The 19,400-nt window shown below is 41.9% G+C and overlaps 1 protein-coding gene across 1 annotated transcript in view; it reads right to left on the bottom strand.

The window, feature by feature from the left end:
- YES1 (YES proto-oncogene 1, Src family tyrosine kinase) overlaps positions 1 to 19,390 on the bottom strand; it is a 139,775-nt gene extending 120,385 nt beyond the window's left edge. The window contains exon 1 of the mRNA XM_030212990.1: positions 19,279 to 19,390. The gene's annotated coding sequence lies outside the window, so the exon portion shown is untranslated. The remainder of the gene's footprint in view (positions 1 to 19,278) is intronic.
- Between the last annotated feature and the right edge of the window lie 10 nt (positions 19,391 to 19,400).

The raw sequence follows: 19,400 nt of genomic DNA on the forward strand, positions 1-19,400 counted from the left end.
TGGTTTTGTAGCCCATTCCAGCCTTGTGCAGGTGTATGATCTTGTCCCTGACATCCTTAGACAGCTCCTTGCTCTTGGCCATTTTGTAGAGGTTAGAGTCTGACTGATTCACTGAGTCTGTGGACAGGTGTCTTTCATACAGGTGACCATTGCCGACAGCTGTCTGTCATGCAGGTAACGAGTTGATTTGGAGCATCTACCTGGTCTGTAGGGGCCAGATCTCTTACTGGTTGGTGGGGGATCAAATACTTATTTCCCTCTGCAGAATGCAAATAAATTCATATACTTTCCACAATGTGATTTTCCGGATTTAATTTGTGATGTGCTATCTCTCACTGTTACCAATAACCTACCCTTCAATTATGGGCTGCTCATGTCTTTGTCAGTGGGCAAACTTACAAAATCAGCAAGGGATCAAATACTTATTTCCACCACTGTACTTAAGCTCTGGAACTCGTTGCCAGAGGATGTGGTATCAGCGGTTAGTGTATCTGGGTTTTAAAAAGGTTTGGATACAGTCCTGGAAGAAAGTCCATATTCTGAATTGAGACAGACATGGGGAAGCCACTGCTTGTCCCTGGTATCAGTAACATGAATTCTTGCTACTATACTATTTGGGATTCAGGTACTTGTGACCTGACTTAGCCACTGTTGGAAGCAGGATACTGGGCTAGATGGACCATTGCTCTGACCCAGTATGGCTATTCTTATGCTCAAGGAAGGGGGGGGGGGGACATAGCTCCTTCCAGAAATAACCAGGGAAGTTGCCCCAGTAAATTTATTCATGATCTTGCACCTGGTGATCAGTTAATTCTGATATCACCTTTACTTTTAAAAATATTAATTTTGCTTTCTATCAAGTGTACAACCATTTCCCACCCTAAACATAAGTATTGCCATACTGGGACAGACCAAAGGTCCATTAAGCCCAGCATCTTGTTTCCAACAGTGGCCAATCCAGGTCACAAATACTTGGCAAGATCCCAAAAAGTACAAATCATTTTATGCTGCTTATCCCAGATATAAACAGTGGGGTTTCCCCAAGCCCATTTTAATAACGGTCAATGGACATTTCCTTTAGGAAGCCGTCCAATCCTTTTTTAAACCCCACTAAGCTAATCGCTTTTACCACATTCTCTGGCAACTAATTCCAGAGTTTAATTACACGTTGAGTAAAGAAAACGTTTGTCTGATTCGTTTTAAATTTACTACTTTGTGGCTTCATCGAATGCCCCCTAGTCCTAGTATTTTTGGAAAGAGTAAACAGATGATTCACTTCTACCCTTTCCACTCCACTCATTATTTTATAGACCTCTATCATATCTCCCCTTAGCCGTCTTTTCTCCAAGCTGAAGAACCCTAGCCGCTTTAGCGTTTCCTCACAGGGAAGTCATCCCATCTCCTTTATCATTTTTGTCACCCTTCTCTGCACCTTTTCTACTTCCACTCTATCTTTTTTGAGAATCCAAATGCGTATTTTTTTTTCAGGTCCTACCAAAAAAAAAAAAAAAAGACACGCACAGGGTTATTTTTCAACAGAGTGCCTGGTTTCAGAGGGTAGGCAGGTGTCTATTTAAACACTTTTAAAAAGGAGCCTGTGCATCTTTATATAATACCAGCATAGCACGCAGAAATCATGCCTAAGACCTGGTGTAAATGTCTGCATCAAGATTATTCATATGCATGCATAGATTAGCATATTTTATCACCTATGCATGTACATGTAAACTGTGTCCCTATAGATGCCTACCAGCAAAGTACCCACCCATCATGTTATGGTGTCTACAATTACATCAGTTCATATTTTACTACAGGCCACATATGTGCACAAAGGATTTTATAAAAAATTACCTTCTGACTGCTACAACATTTACACAGAAAAAAAAAATTCCAGGCGTTTGCTTGAAATGTCACAGTAATATAACACTGATAGATTCACATGTAACACCAAATTTCTGAATGTCAAACCAATAGCAGATGCCAGGAAAATGTTCCTAATCAGAAACATAAATGAAAGGCAAAGCCAGAATCTGCTCTCCGCTTTTAATATTCTGTAGTGAGCACACACCTCAGGAGAGCCTGGGACAACAAGGCCACACCAACCTCACTGTGCACTTGACCTTTAATTACTGTAGACATTACTGTTTCCTCTCAAATTAATGAGACCTTTACTAGTATTACATGATTATGCCATGTGGCACTTTCAAATGAATACTGTTCAGCCATGTTGTAGCCTACTGTGTGAAGTGGTTTTTTTTAACACACTGTTCACAAAGCTCACATACTTCATCTGGATTCAGTTAGTCTATGCAGTTAGAAAAGAGAGACAATATTGCTACTTTTCCATGGTGCGGTCAAGTCTCTCTCCATTACGGCAAAACCTCGAAGGTGCACAAAACGTTTTTTCGTAGAACTGCTGATGTAATACCCTGACAAGCAGAAGCTTGTTTGCATGTGCATACATGTGTTAAAAATGCTGTCTGAAGTCCCATTCTGTTCCAGATGAGAGCCATGTACACATGTTCATCGAAGAACAGCCAAAGCCACAGCTTAGAAATTTCAAATTAGGAAAAAGGACCTCATTAAACCACTGCAAACTAAATTTTGTAGACTGATGCACTGATAGTACCAGTGATGTTTTGAAAAGGACCTGGGTGGTCTTAACCTATGTATGGATGTCCTCTAAAAAGTAATAATGGGCTCCTAAGAGTCCAGCCTTCTCAAAGACTAATACAGCTACTAAAATTGCTCTCAGTCAGGATGATGCTTCAGCCCCAAGTAGTCTCCAGTAACAGAAAACAGAGTAAATGAATTGAGGTGTGCAAAAGATAAAAAGTATTTTCCACCAGTTTGTGTGTGGCCTTTTTTTTTTTTTTTTTTAATTACCAATCACACTGGCTAGTTTACTTCTATATTCCCTGTGGGACCTCCAAATATATCATAAGTTTGTAACTTGTTCCCACCAACAGCTTTTTTTTACCACCACAGTTCATTCATCATTTCATTTAGTATATATATTTATCTTCGTGATCTCAGTTGTGCACATTGCCAATCTTTCATAATGGCAATGGAACCTGCACACCCTTCTTCATCAGTTCACAGTATTCGTGATTTTTACCCTTATATTTATTATTTTTAAGGTTTTATCTCTATTTTATCATCAAATACTCATCTTATCCCTTTGCCGTTTAAGCGCCAGCTCTGCTTCAAAATTACCGGGTTGTTCCCCTGCAAAGATGGGGTCAGCCCTTGAAACAGCCCTAGAAAAGGGCGAAACGTGCATGTCGGGCATTAACATCAACCCCTGGGTCAGATACATCTAGATGAGTAATTGATGATAAAAGAGAGATAAAACCTTAAAAAATAAAAAGTAATAAATATAAGGGTAAAAGTAATTCACGAATACTGTGAACTGATGAAGAAGGGTGTGCAGGTTCCATTGCCATTATGAAAGATTGGCAATATGCACAACTGAGGTCACGAAGATAAATATATATACTAAATGAAATGATGAATGAACTGTGGTGGTAAAAAAAAAAAAAAGCAGTTGGTGGAAACAAGTTACAAACTTTTTTTTTAATTAAACATTTTGAAACTACATACAAAACAAAGTGAAAGAAATAAACACAGCCCACATTAAAAAGAGTACTGAAAAATTAGAAAAAGCATAATAAAGGAAACCAGGAATATATAAACCCAAACTCTACCCCCTCCAATCTAAATTTAAGAACAGTAATTTCTTTATCCAAAACAAACCTCTCAAGTTGATCAGAGTCAAAAGACATATACTTAATTCCCTGATAATGCGACATGATATCTGCAAGGGAAATGTGTGTGCGTGGGGGGGGGGGGGGGGGGGGGAGTGCCACTCAATGCAGGAGTCCTATCTTTCAACTGAAGAAAACTTTCTTCTTAACTGAGTCACCCTAGGAACATGCAGAAAAAACCCTACGTTTTATAGCCACAAAAGGGGATATATTTGTTCTTGATATGTGTCTTAGGAATTCTTACTTTATCAATCTCAAAGTCAAGTAGAGACTAATAGTGTGGCTCGAGAGGAAATGACATCTTGCAATGCTTTTAGTAAAGAAGCAAGATTGAAAGGTTAATCTGTCACCCCTTAGCTCCCTGCTGCTTCACCATCTTGAGACAGCATAACATAATTAAGAACCACAATTTTATCAAAATCATCAAATAATAATATCTCCTTAAAAGTACCTTCCTAACACAATTCCTGAAGATAAATGAATAACTTTTTCTAATAATTCTGCCTGTGAATAACCAGGCTGTCCCTAACTCTAGAGCATAAATCAACAGCCCCCACCTAATTTTCCAAAGCAGCAAGCCTAGTAGCCACTTCAGATAACTTGTCCACTGTAAGAAATTTGAGGCATGAAGATTTTTAGCCATATCTTGGTTCTAGATAACCACTTTCCATACATCAAGGAGGGAGAGCTTCTAACAGGCTATCAGAAGAAAGAATACAAGATACTGGAGTTGGCCAAGCAACCAGAACGCCATTGTCATTCAAAACAAAAACTTCCTCTTTACTGCTCTCAAACTGTTTTTGCAGGTCCTGGTCCTTGAGGAGCATGTTAACTAATCTTCATACCCTATATGGACAGAGATCACACCCAATCTACACTGAACCAATATAGGAGCATGGTATGACCAGGTCACCAAGAATGGGGGGGGGGGGGGGGGGGTACTGCCTGAGATGAGATAATCTATCCATAAAAGTATAATCAATCTTTGAATAAGGAAAATGCACTGCTGAAAAAACGAGGTCTGTTTCTCCCCTAGGTGCAAAAAATGTCAACAATCCTATAAGCTATACTGTCATGTGTTGACTAAAAAACACTGGTAATCACCTGAAACTGCTCATGTCCTATCAAAGGCTGGGACAATGACCATATTAAAAGTCCTCCTCTCCCACCCTACCACTCCCTCAGCAACACAGAAAGAGGGGTGGAAAAGAAGTTGATTTAAAAGCCACCTCTTCTGAGTTGTAGATGCACACTGAAGCCAAAAGTAACTACCAACTCAAACATCTCCCCATTAATGCACAGATCTTACCCCCCACCCCCCCAATCTCTTGAGATGTTTCATCTCCATGGGACATTGATTTTTGGATATTCGCATGACCACTCCCCATGTTTACCCATCTGATTGACATATCTGTCTAGTAAGGAGAACTCCCTTTTCTTTTGGAATCGAGTTTCTTGCACAAACATACCATAGCTTCTCTTTAAATGCAAAACCCATTTGGCCGCGGAATTAAAACCTTTAACAACAGAAGCACAACTAAAATCAGCTAGGCTTAACAATGGGCAGCCATATAAATGTTGTAGAAAAGGAGGCCAGGTGATATAATCAGCATTTTGAATTGCTTTAAACATTAAGCATTTAAAATGTGCCAATAGCGGTTCGAATGTTCCATTCTCTAGATCAGGGATTCCCAAACCTGCCCTGGGGAAACCCCAGCCAGTCAGGTTTTCAGGATATCCATAATGAATATGCATGAGATTGGTTTTGAATTTGAAGGTGCAGGACATTTCCAGAGAGAAATTTCGTCGTTTCTGTGGAGGTTTGTGGATCTTCCCCCCCCCCCCCACCTCCCACCTATCCTGAAGGATTGTATCCTAGGGATGTACAGGGAAATAGGGTCCTTTGTTCACCTTTAAGGTGGGCGGTAGGATTAGAGTTGAAGCTTATTGAGGTGGGGAAGGGAGGAGGAAGTTGAGAGAGCTTGAGCCATCATTTTTTATCTGGTTAGTTTCTCTAGAGCAGTGATTCCCTAACCTGTCCTGGGGGAACCCAACCAGTCAGGTTTTCAGGATATCCACAATGAATATGCATGAATATGCAAACCAATCTCATGCATATTCATTGTGGATATCCTGAAAACCTGACTGGTTGGGTTCCCCCAGGACAGGTTAGGGAATCACTGCTCTAGAGAAACTAACCAGATAAAAAATGATGGCTCAAGCTCTCTCAACTTCCTCCTCCCTTCCCCACCTCAATAAGCTTCAACTCTAATCCTACCGCCCACCTTAAAGGTGAACAAAGGACCCTATTTCCCTGTACATCCCTAGGATACAATCCTTCAGGATAGGTGGGAGGTGGGGGGGGGGGGGGGGAAGATCCACAAACCTCCACAGAAACGACGAAATTTCTCTCTGGAAATGTCCTGCACCTTCAAATTCAAAACCAAACTCACCTCCACAATAAGCCTAAAAGGGGAGAGAGAAAATAGGGGACAAGTTCCCAAAACTATAGAGCAGGAGGGTTAAAATGGCAGGAAAAAAATGCGCAGCTATCTGCAAGTTAAAATAAGAGCATAGAGAGAAAAAGAAAATCTCTAAACGAGAAAGATAACTTTGCCCCAATGAAGGTGGTTTTGATCATCAGAGGTGAGCAAAATTCCTCACTCAAGCATTCTAAGCCCCCATGTCCAAAAGAGATGATATGTATGACTGAATGCAGGTGTAAATACTGACAGGTTAAAAAAAAAAAAGGGTATACATGTACTGCAGTGTTAAAATAAGAAATACACCTACACCAGAACATGTCTCCTTTAAATCATTGCATACTGCCATAAATATCCTTAAGTAGCATCTTTCTAAAAATCGCTACTTATCAAACTGCTTTTCATAAATCCAAGTATACTACCTAGAATATTATTATTTACTAGTAAAAAAGGCCCGTTTCTGTAGGCAAGGAAACGGGCCTTAGGCAGGCATTTCCCCCGCTCCCCCCGTGCTACGGCCCCCTCGAACCCACCCCCTCCCGGAACGCACGGAGTTAAACTTTCTAAGAAGATGATTGAACAACCTACAGGAAGGGAAGGTAGCACAACAACGGCGGCGGCAATGTTCGGCGTTCCGGGGGGGGGGGGGGAAATCGACAGGTTCGCAGGAGGGGGTGGGTTTCGAGGGGGCCATAGCGCGCGGGGGGGGGGGGGTGACAGCTGATTCCGAGGCAGTAGGAGGAGTAGGGAAACACGCGTGTTTCCCTACTCCTCCCCTTGCCTTGGAATCAGCTGTGTTGACGTCAGTGACGTCCGTGCGTGTCTGCCTCGCAGACCACTTGCAGCCAGGGAGCCACGGTCCCAAGCATAGAACGTTGGAGGTGAGAATTATTATATAGGATTGCATTTGTACCCCACATTATCCCACCTTTTTGCAGGCTCAATGTGGCTTACAGAGTGTTGTTATGATGCAGTCATTACATTATCTTAAATACGTTCAATAATCGGTTGAAGGTGTATGGTTTGGATGTAAGGTGCTAGGTAAGGTATTGTGAAAGGCATTCACACACACACACACAGTGCAATTGGCAGTATGCATTCCAGATCAGATCAACAGTGTTGGGATTTATACAGGACTCTCGGCACACATGTGAAGGAAAATAAATGCAAAAAAAAAAAAAGAAAGACTAATTTTACAGTCTAAGTCAAATGTGTTTGTTACAAAAGTCAAATAGAATTGAATTTCATTCTTGTTACTGATAATGCACAAAGACCGAGTTGCTATAACGATTATTTATATACACTGATTTATGGAACAGGGCCACTGTATAAACACAGACCATTACATTTTTTTTTTTACCTCTACTCATTTAGAATCAACCCACTCTTCTGCTAGGTTTTGTCTGGCTCCTTTTCTCTGGAACTTGCTTTCCAGAGATTTACAACTATTAGTCTCCTTTCCTAAATTCAAAGCTGGAATTAAGACTTGATTGTTTCTCTAGCTTATAGTACATAACGTTTACTAGAGATTTAACCATTCTCATTAGAATCATCACACGTTATCACGGCCCACCAGTGCCCTATTTCTGTTTTGTCTCTGTGTCTAATTTTGCTCTCCTACTTTCTCTCTTAGTTCTTTTTTCTGTGTGCTTTTTAATTATGATTTGTAGTTCTTATTTGTACACCACTTTGCCATTATGCAATGACAGGCAGCATATTAAAAATAAACCATAAACAAAAGTAAAGGACCTTGACCCGGATATCAAACATTAGCAGTAAAGGCTTGGCGATGCGCCAAGACCAATAAGTGATCTACAGTCTTCATCAGCACATAGCCACCATATTTCCTTAAAAGCACTGTCACTCAGTAAACAGGAGAGTGAAGAGTGAGAAGCACAGACCTGTTACGAGGGCTTCCCCGTGTCCTTTCCTCAGTTTTTTTTTTATATTGTGCAATACAATTCTTTCAAGGAAGTAGGAGCATTTCAAGCTAGCCCCTAGCACCACAACCCACTGTGCCACGGCCACCACAGGGGAGACAGTGCATGGTGAATGATTTTTGTGACCCCCGTCTCTCTTGCACTCTGTGCAGTCGCACCACCCACACAGTCCTTGGAATGGCCCTGCAAGGAAGGTTTAAGCCAATTCTGATCTTAATTGTAGGAAAAAGTGAAATCTACTCATACCTGCTAATTTACTGTCTTTAATGCCCAGATGATCAAAAGCACACACGGGCGCTAGAGGCCATTAGCGCTGGACTGGCACCCACGTTTGCCTGCGCCCCAGGATCAGATCCGGAAAGCGCATGTAACAACACGTTCAGCGACTCTGAACGCTAATAGCATGCAAAAATGCATGCTAACAGGAATATCTGTATTCCTACCCAATGCTCAGCGGGCCAAACTAGGGCGCTGCTACCGCTGTAAACAAGATGGCATTAGGGTTTACAGAACATTGAGGAGGAATGGTGAGCCCTGTCCAGCATGCAACTGCAAGCTAGGAGGCCCCCCATTCCCCCCCACCAGAACAGCCCAAACCAACCCCGCCCAACAAAAGAGGGCTCCCTTAGTGGTCTAGCGACCCCCACAAAACCTTCAATGAAGGAGGAGGGAGTAGCGCTACTCCCTCCATCAAGCACAGCCTCCAAAATGGCGGCACCCTGCCCTGCCCAGTGCACACCAGGATGTGCTGGGCAGGGTGCCACCATTTTGGAGGAACTGCTGGAAGGAGGAGAAAGTGCTACTCCCTCCTCTGTCACTGAAGGTATGGGGAGGACACTAGACCATTAGGGGACAGTTGGAAGTCCAGCCCTCTATTCTATCAGAGGGATGTGGGGGGGAGGGGGGTTGGTGGGCCACAGGACCTCCAGCCTCTTGGAATGTTTCACAGGTCTGGGATTTTTTTTTTTTTTTACATCCTGGACCTGTCAAACAACTTCTGCATTCTATGAAGAACTTTGTGAAGTAGAAGATGATTCAGGGGCCATGCCAGAGTCTACAAGATGGGGTCAGCCTCAGAAACGTCAGTCCCCTGAGCTTCAGAGCAACCAAGGGCTTCCAGCACTGAATCAGGCAGGAAGCCCTTCCCACCAGAAGAATGAATGATGAAGGGTGAGGGGAACACTCCTTCTCTGCCGGAGAAGTGGGAGTTGGCCTGTAGCTGTAAGCCTGTCAGAAGAACCAGAACTTTCGTCTAACATTTTATTTAAAGATTAGAAACCATTCAGTATGACATATATGCAATAATAGGGGAAATCCGGTTTTATAAGAGTGGCATAGTTGCCAAGGAATAGCGTTCCATAATGGTGAGGCCTGGTAGCTGATAAAGGTAAATTCTAATCTTTAAATGGAAGAAGCAACAAACTGGCTATACACACAAGGACTAACACCGGCTGCACATACTGTAGCAGAACTTGCTTATCCATTCCTACTCTAGCTGCGATCATTCTCACACACATGTCTTGAATTCACGTGCAATTTTTCCTTAGTCACCTTACTTTCTTACCTATCTATATGTTCTATCTTTGCTTATACCCTTCACTATCAATTAAAATGTTCTATTACATATTGTGTTGACATTGTAAGTAGTATACTATGCCGTACTTTGTATTGTTATTTGAAAATTTTTACTGCTATAATTGCCTATTGCTCATGTTTGATCTATTCATACTGTACACCGCCTTGAGTAAATTCCTTTAAAAAAGGCGGTAAATATATCCTAATAAAATAAATCACACCTATCTTCTAACTCATATTACTCTCTTATGTGTCTACAAGTTCCACCTCCGCTTACACCCTATGTGGTTTATTAAATTGACTTAAGTATATTATGCTGACGTTGTAAGCAGCAGACTTTGACATGTGTATTATTTGACTTTTTTTTTTTTACTGTTTTAATAGTCTATGTCCGGCTTATTCTTGCTGTATACCATATTGGGCGAATTTCTTCAAAAAGGTGGTCAATTAACTCCTAATAAATAATAATTGAATTTTGTACGGAGGCAGGATCAACATGAGGTATTGTTGAAAGGACCTCAGACCACAAAAAAGTTAAAGAAGCACTGCAAAGCAAGTATGGGTTAACTGGAAAACAAAACCTTAAGAACCATTATGAGGATTTTAAAATTAAAAATGTAATCCTGCCAGACATAAGGGAAAGGGGATGGGATCTGATATACTGTCTTCCTGTGGTTACAATCAAAGCGGTTTATATATTTATATACAGGTATTTATTTGGTACCTGGGCCAATGGAGGGTTAAGTGACTTGCCCAGAGTCACAAGGAGCTGCAGTGGAAATTGAACCCAGGTTGCCGGTATCAAAGCCCGCTGCCCTAACCAGTGATATTCAATATTTGAGGAAATTCATAAACATTTATGGGCCCTGCATCACATTAAATAACTAAAGATGATACAGCGACTGGGTCGGCACACCTGAGAGAAGGGCATTTTACCATAACCTAGACCATCATTTCTCAACCTTTTCAAGCCCAATACTTTAAAAAAAACTCAGGCAGTGCATCAGCCCCCATGGACCAGGTAGTCTGAATGTGGGAAGAGTCTCACAGGGCCAAAAGAAAGGATAAGCAAGCACTGAAAGCCCCAAAGGAGGCTGGAAGGAATGAAAGGGCACAAAAGCAGATCACAGCTATCCATGAATTATATGCTGCCTGCTGAATCCCATACTCTAGGGCTCATACTGTATCTAGAAAAGAGGGGAAGCATGTGCTCAGACATAAAGGAGCTCCTGCATATTTTGGAGCCACTGCAGGTGTGTCTCGTTACTGCATTGTGTTGCTCTAGACTTGAGCATCAGGCAATAATTTTCCCCCCATGGCACACCTGGCTAACTCTGAAGGCACACTGGTTGGGAATCACTGTTATAGGAACTACTATGATGTGAAAAACTTCCACCCCCCCCTCCCGATTTCCCCTATTATCTTCTATATGCCACACTGAATGGTTTCATATCTATAAACATTACGTCAAGCTCCATCCCTGGCTGCCTTCAAATCCGGGCTAAAGGCCTACCTATTTGATGCTGTTTTAATTCCTAACGTGTCACCTGCTCGTAACCTTATCTTGTCTTCCTCTCTTCAATAGTCCCTTTTCCCTATGTGTCCTGTCTGTCCTACCCTTATCCCTTATTTGTCCTGTCTGTCCTGATTTAGAGATTGTAAGCTCTTTTGAGCAGGGACTGTCTTTTCTTCATGTTCAATTGTGAAGCACTGCGTGCGACTGGTAGAGCTATAGAAATGATTTCTAGTAGTAGTAGTAAAATACTGTAAACACAGAACACAGTTTTTAAATTTTTCCTTAAATAAATGAAGTTATCCGACACCCTCATGAAAAAGTTACTGCCCCCTAAACTCAATAGCTTGTGTCCCACCTTTATCAGCAATAATGGCAACCAAATGCTTCCTATAATTTGATATTATTCTTTCACATCACAGTTGAGGAATCTTTAGCCCAATCTTGTTTGCAAAATTGTTTTAATTCAGACACATTCATAGGTTTTTGTGCATGAACTGCTTTGTTTCAGATCCTTCCACAGTATTTCTATTGAGTTCAAGCCAGGGCTTTGATTAAGCCAGTACGAAACTTGAATATTGTTTCTCCTCAGATGACTTGCTTTTGTGTTTTGGGTCATTGTCTTGTTGCACAACACAATTACATTTCAGCTTTACCTCACGGCCAGATGACCATTCTCCTTAACATTTTTCTGTTACAGTACAAAATTCATTGCTGCTTCAATAACAGCATGTTTCCAGGCCCTAAGACAGGAAAGGGAAATTGGACTTCATATACTGCCTTTCTGAGGTTTTTCCAACTACATTCAAAGCGGTTTACATATTCAGGTACTTATTTTGTACCAGGGGCAATGGAGGGTTAAGTGACTTGCCCAGAGTCACAAGGAGCTGCAGTGGGAATTGAACTCAGTTCCCCAGGCTCAAAGTCCACTGCACTAACCACTAGGCTAAACCTCCACTCCAAAGCAACCCCACACCACAATGTCCGACTGTTGGTATGACATTCTTAATGTGGAATGTGCTGCATTTGTTTTACACTACACAAAATGGGACCTGTATTGTCCAATGACTTCCACTTTTTGGCCCATCTGTGTATACAACATTATCTCAAAAGGCTTAGGGATCATCCAGGTGTGCTTTTGCAAATGTGAGACAAGCACCGATGTTACTCCTGGATAGAGCAGCAGTTTCTACTCTGCTACTCTCGCATGGATCCCAGTTTTGCCCAGTCTCTTTCTTATTGCGGAGTCATGAACACTTAATCTTAGCTGAGGCTTGAGTGGCCTGCAGTTTTTTGGATGTTCTTCTAAGAAGTTTCGTGACTTCCCGGATGAGTTGTTGCAATGGTCTTGAAGTAAACTTGGCAAACTGGCCACTCCTGTGAAGATTCACCACTATTCTGAGTCTTCTCCATTTGGAGATAATGGCTCTCACTGAGATTGGGTAGAGTCTCAAAGCTTTATGTATGTTTTTATTGTAAGCCACTTAGTTTTTAGGCAGAGTATAATTTTTAAAAATAAATGCATTTAGAAACAGCATTGTAACCCTTTCCAGGCTATTTCAGCAACTTTTTTTCCTCATCTCTTCCAGAAATTTCCTTTGATTGTGGCACAGCATTCTTGGAGAACCTTTGTGGCGGCTACTTCACTCTCGTGGTGTCGTGTTCTCGAGGACCTTGGCATTCTGTCAGGCTTCTTCCCTGGGAACCCTGGGTACGTGAGTCCTTGGACCACGGCCGAGGAGCGGCAGTGGCAGGCAAGATCACCTTCGGAGCAGAGAAGAGACAAGGCTGGACTGGAACCCCGGACTGGAGTCCTGGACTGGAACACTCGGGACTGGAACGCACCGGACCGGAAGACACTGGAGTAGGCTTCACCTACGCTTAGCTGCCTTTCCCCGAGGGATGAGCCCTCAGGTTCGAGCAACCGGTAGGGCTTACAAGAAAACCAGAACTGGAACCAGCAACAGGAACAACCGGAGTCAGGATCCAGCAGTGCTCCCAGGTACCTAGGCTAACGTGAGACAGGCAGGCAGGGAATGTCTGGGATCTGGCAAAAGTCCGAGACAGGTGGCTGGCAGAGAAGATCTGAGTACAGGCAATAGGCAGAGACAGGTGGCTGGGAGAGAATAACTGAGTATAGGCAATAGGCAGAGACAGGCGTGGTCAGGTTCAAAGCAGGAGTCTCTGGGCAGGCGGCTAGCAGAGCAGTAGATTGGAACAGGCAAGGGTCAGAACCAATAGCAAGACTAGGGCTGGAGCTCCAGTAACAAGGAGAACTGGCAAAGGACAAGACTAGGGCTGAAGCTCCAGAAACCAGGGAAAACCAGAGGCTAAACTCAGGAGACCTAGAAGCTGTACACAAGCTAACAAGCAGAGCAGTGCCCAAGCTAACTAGGCAAACACTAGGAACTCACACAGAAGAACTAGTAAAGCTGTACACAGGCTACCAAGCAAGGCTGTGCCCAAGCTAACTAGTCAAACACTAGGCAATCACACAGAACTGGACAATGTAGCAGTGCACAGAGCACTCTAGCATACCAGGGACCTTATACGATGCAAAGGCTGCAGTCTCTAAGTGATTAATAAAGCCCTTCAACACCAGAGACACAGCTGCAGCAATCTCTAAGTAACTACGGAGGCTGTTCAGGCACAAACCACAGAGCAGGCAGAAAGCACAGTGAAACACAGAGAGGCTTCCCACACCCAGGTGTAGTGTAGTGAAGCAATTAGAGTCATGCTGGAAGCAGCCAGCACAGAGAGCCACAGCTAGCTCAGAAAGGACAGACAGACAGAAGAAACAGGAGCCAGCTAGGAAGCTGACCCCCAGGAACAAGGTAAGTCTGAGGGTGGTCACGGCCACAGACGTGACACGTGGTAAGGTTCAAATATATGATGAGGTTTAGATTCAACAGGGCTGGCTGAAATAAAGCCTGGCTGTGTTCAATCAGCTGAATCTAATTAGGAATTAAACTTGGTCAATTGGTTGATTGAGTAACTAAGGGCGAAGTTACTTTTTCACATGGGTAATATGGGTGTTGGATAACTTTGTTCCTCAAATCTATGAAGTACTAATCCAAAACAGTGTTGTGTGTTTACTCAGGTTCCCTCCGCCTACTATTAACATTTTGTTTAAAAATAAGAAACCATTCAACATGGCATACATGCAATACTAGTGGAAATCGGGAAGGGGGGAAACTTTTACATCACTGTATAAAAGCTTCAACCAGCCTGTGTCATTTTTCCCCCCAGTCTGTTGCTGCTTTTTGGTTCAGAAAGACAGCATTGCTTGAGTGTGTGGACTCTCTGAATGTTTATATGCAAAAGGAAAACCGGCCTTGAAATGCAACACTTGTTTAAGATAGAACATAATAAAGCCTGCCAGAAACAGTGCCAGCTTGAAAGCTCCCAACAAAAAGTGAAGGAAGCCAGCAGTTTTCTTTAGACCAACAATTCAACAAATCTTGTGCCTCTGTAAAGCTCCAACGGCAGCAAAATGATCTGTGCCCTCATCACCTCAAGCTCCGGGCTTATGAATGAGAATATGAAAGCTGGTTAAAAAAAATAAATAAAAAAAGACTGCACACAAAAACAAGGAAGTGAAATCCGTTAAGTCTTGCCAAGTATGATAATAAGAAAACCACAGAAAATCTTTGCCTGAGGTTTTAGCGGTCAGGGTTTTTCTTCCCCTCTCTCATGGTTTTTGAAACTATTGTAACCACTCACTAGTGAAACTTTTACATATTAGAAGCAAAAGCACAAAATACCCAATATACAACCAACTAATCTGCATGAAATCAGAATGAGGACAAACTTTTGGGTCCGTTAGTTACAATTTTGATCACAAGTTTTAAAATATCATATCAGTGCACCTGTCTATATACATTATAATTCTGTATTTTAAGGCCATGTGATTTTACATTCAATTATTATTTTCTTTTGTTGTCAGTGTAAAATGAAAATATCCCACAGAAGTACAAGGTACACCACTGACATCTATGCCTCTGTTGAACTATTTTTTTGAAGGAATCTAGTATTAAAAATATATGAAAACACCTACTTTATAAATAAAAAGCAAGGTCACAAAATTATCTACTTTGTCATAGATTTTGTGAACAACACACAAAAAAGGAAGCAGAATTCCAACTCAAAATTACCATTTTATCATCTGTAAAAAGCATGCCATTTTTAAACACACTCATCCACCATAGTGGAGACCACTTATGCTTTTACAGTTTTTTTTTTTTTACTTATAAAAAGAAATGCAACATTAACATTAGTTTATTTTAAAACAGTACTGTTGAACCAAAAACACTGAAAAGCTAAGCATGCTTTCAAGATCAGTTTTGGATAAAGTGGTGGCGTAGCTGTGTTAGTCAACTTTTAAAGGTAACAGAAATAAAACAAAACAAAGAAAAAGTTTTGCTTTATTTCTATTTATTACCAAGATCAATTTTCAAAATATAACATGTCAAAAGACTCACTTAAAATTCAAAAATAACAGTAATCAACTGAAACAAAATAAAACATGGAAAAGAAAATAAGAGGACACCTTTTTTATTGGACATAACTTAATACATTTCTTGATTAGCTTTCGAAGGTTGCCCTTCTTCTTCAGATCATTTTCCGATCTGACGAAGAAGGGCAACCTTCGAAAGCTAATCAAGAAATGTATTGTTATGTCCAATAAAAAAGGTATCATCTTATTTTCTTTTCCATGTTTTATTTCTATTGATTACCTTTAAAAGTGGACTAACACGGCTACCACACCTCTCTACTCAAAAATAACAGTGAAACCAAGTCACAAAACACTCAATAGCTCAACAGGAACCATTCTCTCTATAGTACACTCTGGCCTTGAATAGTTCTTCATCAGTAAATGGCAGAATATAACAAATGTTCCCATCTACACTGATCTAAGGGCCTCTTTTATAATGCCAACAAAGTCCATTTACTTTCAATGCGCTTCGTCGGCATTGCTGCGGAGGAATTGCTAGTGCGGTTTTGTAATAGAGGCCCTAAGTAAGGAAACATTCCAGTTGTCAGCTGAAAAAATGTGACCTCTTTCAGGATATCACTCTCTATCCAGGTCAGTATTTTTTTCTCTCTTTGGACCTCTACCATTCTGGTTAAGTGTTCATACAAGTTCCCAAAGATCCAGGTGCAATGCCCTACTTGATACACTTGCTCAATTTTGTCCTTTTTGCAGCCCTCTATATGTATCCTAAGCATGTTTGAATTCTGTTTCAGTACGGGTATTCACTTCCTCTCATAAAAATGGTATTTCTTCATTTTCTGTACCTCCACATCAAAATGCCCTTTTCTATAAGCCCATCAAACATTTGTAGGTTTCTATCATACCCTCCTTTTCCCCTTCTTTCCTCTAGCAAGTTTGAACGTCTTACACCACTGTGTTTGTTCCTCCTGAACAAAGTCCAATACAAGACACGGAAGGCTGTGCTTTAGTTACTGATCAGAATTCTTCCAAGGTGTGAATGCACATGTGAATAAAAATGAACCAGATGACATCAAATGTCTTCTGAAAAAAGTTCCTTATGAGACTCCTTAGGACAGGGGACTTCACTCTTATTTGGAGTGGAGGAGTAGCCTAGTGGTTAGTGCAGCAGACTTTGATCCTGGGGAACCACGCTCAATTCCCACTGCAGCTCCTTGTGACTCTGGGCAAGTCACTTAACCCTCCATTGCCCCCAGGTACAAATAAGTACCTGTATGCACTATGTAAACCGCTTTGAATGTAGTTGCAAAAACCACAGAAAGGTGGTATATCAAGTCCCATTTCCCATCCCCTTTTTTAAGTCAGGGTCGCTGTGGGTCCAAAACGGCTGAAGGAGAGCTGACATATCTTCCTACACGGGGCCACAACAGTGACCCATGTATACAGATATCTATTTCCACATGCAGTCACAGGTACTCTGGGAGCTATGTAATCACAAACTAAAACACTAATGCAGACAATATTTAAACTGAAACCCTAAGATGCCAGACTGCACGCGGTGCAACACTAGAGAAATAAAAAACTGCAATTCTTCCAGTACAATACAAAATATAAGACAGTTGATGTAAATTCTCAAACTGGCATGTTTCAATCACTAAACTAAAGATAAAATAAATTCTCTTATCTTTGTTGTCTGGTAATTTTAGCCTAGAACCAGGGGAACAGAGTTCAATTCCCACTGCAGCTCCTTGTGACTCTGGGCAAGTTACTTAAACCTTCATTTGTGCTTTAGATTGTAAGCTCCTTGAGCAGGGACTGTCCTTCTCTGTTAAACTGTACAGTGCTGCGTAACCCTAGTAGCGATTTAGAAATGTTAAGTAGTAGTTCATTGTTCCAAGTACAAAATAAGTACCTCCACAGAATATGGAAAACCACTTTGATTGTAAGCATAGAAAGGCTATATATCAAAACCCATCCCCTTCCCTTTTTCCCGGTCTCTGGTTCTGCTTCCCCCTGTCTGTGCTCTTCATTGGGTTACCAGGGCCTCCTGTCCATGTTATATATTTTCTGTCCTCATTTCTTCTTCACTTCCTATTCTATATCCCTCTTTGGCACTGATCTATCATATTCAGTTTTCTTCTAAAATTCGTCTAGTTTTTCCATCTCTTCCCTTTCCTTCCATCCATGTGCAGCATCTCCTCCCTCCCGCTTCCCTTCTAGCTACCTGCATTATTTCCCCTCCTCCCCTTCTATCCATGGTGCATCAATGCCCCTCTATGTCTGTGTCCATATCCCTGTCCAGCTTCTCCCCTTCAGGGCTATGGAGCCAGAGTTAGTAAAAACGTACTGACAGAGGAGTCAGTGGAGGGGGTCTGGTCTACTGATTCCACAGCCCTACTTTCCTTTCCCTGCTCCTCCCCCCACCCCTGCCTGGGGACATCTTTCCCTTTCATTCCCCTCCCATGGTGCAGCATCTCTCACTCCCTCCCTTTGTGGGTCCAGGGCCTCTCCCCTACTTCCACCCTTTGGGACCTACCAGGAACATTACAGTGACCTGGATTGGCTAGTGTCAGCGACAGGATGCTGGAACTGACTGACTTTTGGTCTGCCTCAGTACAGCACATCTTATTTATCTAGTAAAACACCAGAATATAATTTAATTCAAACTTACATCCCACATTATCCACATGGTATAAACAGAATACAAATAACACATAAGTAATGTTTGAAATAAATACATGTAATTAAAACCTACTCATTTAAATGAACATCTTTAACAAATATGAATAAGTAGAATTATTAAACTTACGCATTAAAATGCAGTTTAAAACGCTTAAAACATTAATGGCCCAATTCCAGTTCTAATAGCTGGAAAACTGGTGTTTTAAGGGGCTAAACCAGAGTGAAGTAAAGGTCAACAAAATGACGAGCCAACTCAGGAGATATTGCACCAGGACAAGGATTTCAAACATCTCAGAGCTGGCTCGTCATTTGGTCCACCTCTAATTCACACTGTTTTGGATTCCTTTCCTGTTTTAAGAGGCTGCCATACTTTTCCAAACTACAGAATTATCCTCTCTCAACTGTTTACAAACAATAGCAGACTCTCCTCCCCATTCCCACCACCCTCAACAGACACCGTAAAGGCCTTAAGCACCTTTAGCCTACTATAAAAAGAGTTTTAAAGCACAGGTATGGAAAACAGCTAAGAAGAATAAATCGCAATCAAATGGGTATACAGTTATATGCGACAAGCAAACAAAAACAAAGGTCATAAACCTCAAAGACAATCGCTGTGTTCTGTTCATACAATGAACTCTGCCTCCTGCGACTAAGCAAAGCCACCAAGTCACACACACGCGTTAGGCGTGTGACAAATGCATTCGTCTGTACTCACACGCCGATCACCCCTCCTCGCACACATTCGGGGATCGGGAGACCAGTCTCCCTTCCCCATGACCTGCCATCTCTCCCACTCGCCTCCTTGTCCGCGATACGGCACCTCTCTCTCTCTCTCCACCACCCCCCACCCCCATCGAGCTCATACCTGAAGTCGCCCACTAGCAATCCCACAGCTTTCCTGCTCCGGTGGTGCCCCGTCCCCTGCGATACATACAACTTCTCTCCCAGTCCCTCTGCATCCCGCCTTGCCGGAAACAGGAAGTTGCG

The sequence above is a fragment of the Microcaecilia unicolor genome, chromosome 1 (assembly GCF_901765095.1).
Source record: "Microcaecilia unicolor chromosome 1, aMicUni1.1, whole genome shotgun sequence".
In the NCBI taxonomy this organism is placed as follows: Eukaryota; Metazoa; Chordata; class Amphibia; order Gymnophiona; family Siphonopidae; genus Microcaecilia; species Microcaecilia unicolor.